Source organism: Protopterus annectens, chromosome 9.part0 (genome assembly GCF_019279795.1).
Source record: "Protopterus annectens isolate FY-2018-M chromosome 9.part0, PAN1.0, whole genome shotgun sequence".
Classification (NCBI taxonomy): Eukaryota; Metazoa; Chordata; order Ceratodontiformes; family Protopteridae; genus Protopterus; species Protopterus annectens.
In genome coordinates this window covers 527,379,813-527,389,038 of record NC_056743.1, presented here as the reverse complement: position 1 = coordinate 527,389,038, position 9,226 = coordinate 527,379,813, and positions in this window count along the sequence as shown.

Genomic DNA, 9,226 nt, shown 5'->3' with positions numbered 1-9,226 from the left:
TAAGCTTACCCAGTTGCCCCATACGAGAATCAAACTCTATACCCTGTGTCCATAAGGTAAGTGCCCTAACTATTATGCCAACCAAGTCCTGTGCTAAAATGTAAGAGGCACTGGAAACAGTTGAAGATTGGGGGGGTGGGAGGGTGACAGTGGCACTTAGTGATCTAAAAAGGGCAATTTTTAAAGCTATTTACTACCACAACATAGGTTCACCTGGAGTACGTTTTAAGCTTAGCCAATTTCCCTTTTGGTGCTTGAATTAACATTTCCTGATTGGTCTTACCTATCCCATGGCTGATAATTGTACATTAGCCCTACTGAGAATAACTGTTATCATACCATAAATTATTTAGGGGACCCATGTAAGGGATGCAGCATTTAGGAACTGCCTTTATCCTTTAGTGGCATGAGGGGCAATCCTGGAGTATATTTTCTATTACCCATCCTTAGATCCAAGTTGCATTTGAATATGGACAATGATGAGTTTTGTTTTTCTTGACTGGATACTCTGTTCTGGAACAGTGGTAGCCTCTGTGATATATATCCATCTCTCCACAACATTAAGTTTAGATACAGGTCTGAGTATTTCTGATGCCGTTTGACTTGCTGATGTTCAGTAGGTCCAAGAGTATTAGTTAGGAGGATGCCTTGTGTGTCAGACTTGGGTCACCTCTAAGTATTCTGTAGGATAGTGAGTATAGTGTTAAATATGTAAGGTGGTCCATGCAAGACCTATTGTTTAGGACTTTTATCCTTTTAATAAGTTATCTCTGTGGGTATTCCAATTGTTGCATGGGTCTGGACAGATACATGCCAAAGTGGGTATTATACAAAATGATTGACCTAAGAGGACATTGTAAAGGGGGACAATAACATCTCTAGATCTAGTCACAATCAATTTGTTTATACGCTGTGCAATATAGAAAGAATTTGACTCTGCACATGTTGGTCAGAAGTTAGTTCACTGTGCACACACGTTCTCAAATGCCAAACAACTGGGTCAGTTCTCAGGGGGTATTGGCAATTTGGCAGTTCCCTGGAGTAGATGACTTCCCAAAGGATGTTTAGTTTCAATTAATGATTCTGGCACCAGTTATTGTTTGGGATAGACCTTCCTCCATGATGGTTAAGTCATTTGGGGATTCAATAACTGCTTCTAGCTTGCAGTCATGTCATACTTAGTCAGTCAAAGCCCTGTAGTGTTTCCTTTTACTTTTGATATATAAATGCTAAACAGAAGAAGTCTCAGCACCAAACCCTGGGGAACTCCATTGGTGACTGGTCTCCTCCTAGAGGTAACTTCCCCTATTTTGATCTCCTGCATCCTTTGAGCAAGTTGGCAATCCATCTAGTGATGTAGGTGTTTGCTCCTAGATTATTCATCTTTTGTACTATACCCGAGTGGAAGATTGTGTCCAAAGGCTTGGCCAGGTCAAGGTAATGTGGTGTGAACTGTGTTACCTACATCAATTGCTTTGGTGATGAGAGTAAAGCTTAAAATGTGCCCATGATTTTGAACATTTCACACTTCCCCATTTCTTGGCCTAAGCAGTTGAGAAATCAGTGCATATGTTTGACTGTCCCTGATTTGTGTCATATTTGTGGTTTGTTCCTCATATGTGATTTTCTGGCAAATCTATGAGGTGTGAAAAACTTTAATGATATATGCTTGAGTTTCAGACATCTAGACTTCATATCATTCAGAAAATGCAGGCTAATGCAAAACATGTTATTCTAGCAACAAAGCATATAAGAACAATGCTATATTGAAAAGCTGTCCTGGTTCTGGACCTTTGATCTGTATCCTGACCATTAAGTTTTTGGCTTTATCCCTTGAGCTATGAAGGTTTTGAAGTTTAAATAAGAACTGTGAGCAAAAGCTGTTTACCACTTTCAAGCTCGACTTGTTGCCTTTTTTTATTTGTTCAAATAAATAAAAAAGTACAACAAAATCTGTGCAACTTGAAAAATAATAATAAATAACCTAACTGAAGGCTTAGTCAGGCAAGAATCTTTAATAACTTTTTTTATAAGCAGAATTAAAATCGCACTATTTTTTATTGTTCTTTTAAATTAATCTTTTTGGCATCTAACAAAACCGGGGCCAACTTGCATTAATGAAAAAAAATGAGTTAAGGCAAGGAAGAAACTGTATTAACTTCTGAAAACACATTAGCAACAACATTAGTCCAGTTTCTTACCTGCATTAATTCTTATTTTATCATCATCATTATTGTCATTATTTTTACTGTTGTTACTTCATAAATGACTGCCCAGAATGTACCTGGGTGGGCTGCTGCCACTTCAGTTGAGGTCCACAATCCATAGAACTGCACTGACATGTTCAGCAATATGAGTGTTGTTAATTATTAAATAACAGTGAAAACCATAAACTATCAGAAGTTCAAATGAAACAAAGTGTCAGTTGTAAAAATAAGCGCTTTCTTTCCTTTAATGTCAAACACAGAACAAAAGTGCTTATTTTTTATAACTGACATTTTGTTGTTTCATTCCAACTTCTGATAATTTATAGTAAACAGTGCAAAATACCAGACCTGGATCATGGTTAAATGGGGCCCTAGGTAGGATAATAGATTGCCCCCCCCCAAGATCAGCCCCTCCTGCAGCAACCCCCTACTACTCCACCAGCAGCCCCCACCCCATTCACTCCAGTGTTTAATTACTTGGCTATTTCTCTTCAGTTACCATCAACACTGTTCAAACCTGTCAGCGTGCATACTGTTTTCTTATTTACTTCTACAATGATTACAGCTATTGAAATAAAATATCACAAACACTGAGCCATTTGCTAAACAAACAATACAGTCTCGCAATGAAAACAGACTTGGCACGAGCAGTAAACTTCTCTGCCCTTCAAACTCACATTCATTGAAAGGGCATGAAAACCCACATTCATTTTGCATCTGGACAGTGGAGGACTAAGCTTACCTCTGGGCTGTTTTCAAACTATAGGCTACTTACACATAATTAGGCCCATGCATACATGTATACATTCTTTGATTCACCTTCTTGATTGTATTAAATTATATTTCTTGTATAATACAGCACCACTTGTTAGAATGTGTGTTAAATTTGTAGTTTTGAACAGTCTTTTAGTAAGCAATGAAACAAAATGTATGAACCAATAATGACAAAACTACCCATTTTAGAAAATTTCAACCATAAAAGGCCACTCAGGCTTCTGTCATTACAATCCACCAACATCAGTAAATATGCAAAATCTCTGCAGAAGTCAACTAAATAATTCCACATTAAAGGGATCTGTAACTAATAAAGAGGTTGCTGCTGGCAAACAACTTTATATTTCATTGTTTCATTTACAAATAGTGCCTGTTGTCTTTGAAGAATAAATTACCTATGTTACATTAAAAAATAAGCTAGTAATATTGCAATAGGGAATGGATAGCAAACTCATAACAGGTTCATAGTTACTAGGTAACTCCTCCAAAGGAGGACATTCACAAGACTGCAGCATCCACTCCCTGTAAAGTACAACACAGTACAGTATCATTGATCCATCTGCGTACTGTGGGAGTAGAACCCACAGCATTCTGCATCAAAAGCAAGTATGCTACCTGCTGTGCTACTAAATGCAAACAGACTTGGCATAAGTAGCACTTACCTTCCCCTGAAGCTGTCAGCTCGTTGTGAAATCTACTTGACACTCAACTTCGCAGCACAAGAAATCCGGAAAAAGCCAAAATTTATTTGGGAGGGGGACAAAGGCCCTAAAACAGGGACACATTTTAAACATTCCTTTTATAATCTTAGAAAGTTGCTAAAATAGTGTTTTGTGTTACCATGCGTTTCCTGAAAGATAGGAAGACGGAAACTTAAAGTACTGTCATTTAGTGACTTCAGTTCTCACTGATTTGCAAGAAAACCACAAATTTTAAGAGGGACAGAGTAGAAGTATGAGCCAAATATCCTGTGAAAATCTGGACACTTGAAAGCTATGGACTCAACTGCTTGAATCACAAGTGGTGGGCTGTAGACTGTGTTTAAATCCACGGTGACGCCTGCATGCATGGGTCTTGCTTAAAGAAGACACCACCATGGAGTTTTGTTTAATTGATGTAGCTGCCACGCGGATTCTCGATAATTGCATGGTAAATGCCTATGTCTCTTAGTGCTGGAGCATGCTAGACAAAATGGTCTTGCAGCTGTAAAAGTGTGTGGGGGGGCACTCTCTACCCCTTGCCCTATGGTTCCGGTGCCCTTGCTAAAAAATTGAATAAATGTTTTGAGGTATAAATGTCTATGAAGGTTGTCTGCAATATTTCATTAAGATATTGCATTATTATATATCTGCAAAACTGAATGGCTTACAAAAAACAAGTTGTATAAAGGAAATTAAGTGCAACTGTTATTTTTATGGCAGGAATGTTTTGGCTTAAAGCTTAAAAATGCATGCTGTTATTTTTTGAAGACCATTTTAATTTAGTGCAGTCTTTGTAGGAAAAGGAACTTTCCTGGCTCACATAAATGAATACTACATAGAAACCACTGATCTGTACTTTACCTTATCTCATCACTCAGTATAGGTGGAAACACACTAGGCACACATAATTTAGTAACTTTCATATTACTTTTTTTTTTTTTAACTTAGAAAATATACTCAAAACTTTAAAAGAAAATATGAACCAAGGTGAAAACTTAATTTAGATGGCATTCATTTCCTCCCCTGGATTATTTATCAGTTAAAGGCTAGTCATTCCCATTACATAAGATATGCTGGGATATCAGTGGCTTGTATATAGATGGTAGAAGTGCAGATATGTACCCCTCAATATTTACTGAGGCATCACTGAAGGGAGCAGAAATCATCTTCAGGGGCAGTTTCACTTTATGTATTTAATAAAACATAAATGTGTGCAGGACACTAGATACATCTGGGGTGGAGTGCACAATATGGTAGTCAATCCGCAAATTCAAGTGCTGATATGAGAAATAATAAATCAGTTTGTGGACATTATAGCAATAATGCATCTTCCAGAGCAGTGATAGAAGATTTATTTTACTTGTTTTACACAGTACTGAAAAAAGTGCCACATGCATGGTTGGGAAGTGGAAAGTGCATGATATGATGGTTTACCATGAATAGGTCGAGATTAATAATGTAATGCGTTCAGTTGTTTGACCCACATGAACAGTGTCCTGCATATTAATTAGCTTAGGATGTCGAATGTCATATTGGTGAATGCATAGTTGGTATTATTGGACATCCTCCTTCACCTGTCTGATTTTCAGCATTACAAACACACAGTTCAGTACTGCACAATGCTGCAACTCACGTATTTGGAGGGGAGCAAGCCCCCCTGCACCCCACCATGACCCCTGCAAAATTTACATTCCAACTCTGAGATGGCTTTATAGTGAGGAAAAGGATTAATTTCCGATCCGCACTTTATCGTATTCTCTATTCTTTACATTGACCACGTATTTGTGAATGCACTGTGGCATTTGCTGTACATGACACTCCGATTTGGAGGTCAGTAATGTGGGAGTCAGCCAACTGGCATTTGGCATTCATGTTTTCACCGAACCTTCATTCTCCATTTTAAAGGTAAATCAATATGACTATAGGGAGCAAATCATTGATCAGTGAAATGCTGTTTCCAGTGGAAAGAAAGAAAAGAGTCATTGATAATATAACATATAAATAGCACAAGGATGGCTGGGCACCCTGAAAGCAAAACACTTGTGTGTGCGTGTGTACGTGTATATAGAGAGTTATAATTTCTTTCACATGCTCAGTGTCAAACAGTACAGGTCTATCATTTCAGAACATTTTTTTTCTTTGAGGAGTGGGAAGACTGTCTTTAGGTGAAAGCTTATGAGCTTTACACATTACAGTTAAATAATCAAGCTGGTTTGTCAGGACATTACACATGTATATGTTTGTGTGTGTATAATTGTGAGAAATTTGCTGAAATGCTTAATGTGGCTAGATTCTATTTTGCTTGATTGGTGAATGTACTCAAAGTGGTAATTTTTGAGGGGACAATGAATGAAAGCAGTTGCAGCTTTGACTTAATCGCAAATAAGAGATCACTTGTCTTGTTAACTAATTGCAGTGTATGTTGGGGGTGATGCATTTAAAACAAGTCATCACAAATTTTGTTTCAATTTAGATAGTTTATGTAACTCCTCATTCAAAGGAGGTGGTGTACTCCCAAAAGGAGCATATTCCAGCTATACAGCTTATATGTGGAAGGTACTGGAACTTGAAGAACTGTATGAAACAAATGAGGTCTCATATAAATGTTGTCATTGTAACTGCTGCTGATCTTTATTATCACTACTGCAGTTACCTATGGGTAGTGGCCTGCCAAGGGCACAGCACCTGACCAGCTTGCCAAAGCTCTAACTCCTCTCCCCCTCACTCACTCTGACAGCTAATAGACTGCACCCTTTTGGATTGAAGTATACCAGAAACCAGAGTGAAGTAAAGATTAAAAATTTTATTGCTAGATTGAGGAGAAGCACCTCTCTGACTCCAGAGAAATACTAGTTGGTCAAAAGCTTTTGCCTAACAGAGAGGACCTCACTTGGGGACCTCTTCCTGTCTACATTTTTTTTATTGAATATTTGATGTGTTTTTTTGTCTACCTTAACATATAAATAAGATGATATTGGTATTCCATCTTAAGACTGCTGGCTTTTGTTGGGGAATGTTGTGCTTCTGCACTGTTTTCTTGACTTATCTTTCAATTTTGTGTGGAAAAGTGTGATTATTTTGAAAATATTAAGTATTTGGACTGTGCTTTTGCAGTTGTAATGCATGTATGTTTTCTCTGTCTGTCATTGTTTTAATGCAATTAGAATGTTTTCTCATTTCTGAAGTAAATGATGTCCTTCCATATTACTATTGTAGTATTCTTTACATAAGGTATCTCTGCTAAGGGTAGCCAACGTACAGCCAGTATACCAAAGCCTTTGGAATTTATAGATGTCATACATCACGTGTATGCTCTCCATGCAAGGTGAAGGCATAAAGGTAACATACAGATGTACATACCTCAGAACTTCTTTGCTGCCAGTCTGAACACTCCTCCTCCAGTGCTGATTAATGTGCCGTCTATCAGGTAAGTACTCCATTGGGGTTTCTTATCTCCTGTCTTTATTTTGGTGTGTTTACATGCTATCCAGAAAGGGAAAATGGCAGTGTGGGAGGCAGAATCCCCATAAAGACCGTCATGGGCAATGTATCTTCTATCTGGGTGCTTTTCATGACCACATGTAGGGTTCTATCTGCTAAGCATTTGTCCATAAGACCCTCCTATGTAGTAATCTCTCTCTCTGCCCCCTTGTTGATTTACCTAGAGAACCAGCTGTGAAGAAAATGAAAACACTGTCTGTGTTAGCTTGTCTGGCAGGAGATTTGTGTATATTCTGAGGTAACTTGTATGCCAGCATGTCTAATTGTAATAATGCAAATATGTTTTTTTGTAATGTTGAGTATTTCCCTGTATAAACAGTATGTTTAAAGAATATGTCAGTGTTTTGATACATTTCTAAATGAGCATGTTTGAGAGGGACATTTTCAAGTACAAACTGTGGAGAATCAGCTGAACAGTGAGCAATGTCATTAGAATGTTCCTGATTTTTAAGTGATTATTTAAACAGCTGATTGATCGGAAAAGAACTTTTTCAAACTTTTTTTTTTTAAATTAGACATTTGAGACCACAGTTTGTCAAGTGCTGAGTAGTTTTATAAAGTACAGTCAGTTATAGTGCTGTGCAATCTGTGGACACTCATAAAAAGAAAACTCGCCCAAAAACTGTAAGCCTGCCTTTTGTCTTGCTGTTGTGTCTGATTAGATCAGGGATGATATTTTTTAGTTATATTAGGAAATCATAGTTAATAAGATAGAGTTTTTCTAAAATAATGGACTCCTATTCTGCAGTTTAATTTTACATTTCTTGTGATAGAGTTCTGGTGGATATTGAAAGCTATTGATTTATATTATTGTAATCATTTTGCTTACTATTAAGTGTTTTTCCTTACTTTACATTGTGGTTGGAAATCAGTGTTTTTTTTTTTTTTTTTTTTTTTTGAGATTAGAGAGCATTTATACATGTTTCATACTCCTCAGGTCATCTCAAAGGCCTGGTCGCTTATGGTCCTAGTTATCATTTATTTTGATATTTAATTTTCATAATTGGACACCCCTTTAGAAGGGCATGAAGACATTCTGATTGGTGGGAGCATGACTGTATTTTGGGGAAGGCACACAGCTGGAAATATGTGTCAGACTTTCCCAGAAGTGTTTGGGTGTTTGAAATTTAAATTTACTTTGAGTGTAAGTGTATCAGAGCTTTTAAACCAGGACACGTTGCTCTAAAGTGTATAATAAGAAAATACATTTGGGGTGGACAGAGGTATATAGTCCAGTCCCAGACAAATAGTGTGTGTTCCTGTTTTGCTATTAGGGGAAAATTGTGAAATATTACTTTTACTTAAGTGACAGTCTTATATTGGAATAGGTAGTGAGGACTGAAGCTCCCTAGTTACTGACCCAAGATAGTAAGGGAGGTCACATTTAATTTGTGGGAGTCCAATGAGATATAGCCAGATGCCACACCAGCATCTAAAATTGTTGGCACATGGTGTTATAGCAGAGTCCTCCCATCACAAAGGTCAGCTGCTTGTCACAAAAAAGGCCAGAAAACTCGGGTCTTATTCAACTGCTTTCCGGCATCCCCCAGATATCTCTCTTGTAGCTGGGAAAAACCCAGATTATCTTCCAGGTGTTGTTTTGGATTCCACTGCCATGACCCTGTCAGAAGCCAGCAGGGATCGGACATCTTGCATGTCCTCTGAGGCTTTACAAATGCATGCCCTGGAAGATGAGGGGGAACATCAGGTGATTATATCTGAGGAACCTAGTAGGATACCACAAATTCTAGTTAGGGAAAAGATTCCTACTACATTGGTTGAGTGTTAGCAAGGGTCTGAACCTCCTAGGGAGTTTTGAGTGGACATCCCTCAAAAGAAAAAACAAACAAAAAAAAGCATATTTCTCCTGCTGTTAAAGATCAGTGGCAGAGGTTATTCAATGCCTTAATTGCCTTAAAGCCTCTTCAAGGGGTTTCTGTACCTGCTCCTCTCTGGTCATCTGCTTCTCTTAAGAGGTCCAGAGAGCAGGAGTCCTCCGAGGAGAATTTGGATTCTGAAGAAGAGCCTTTGGAATATTCTTCT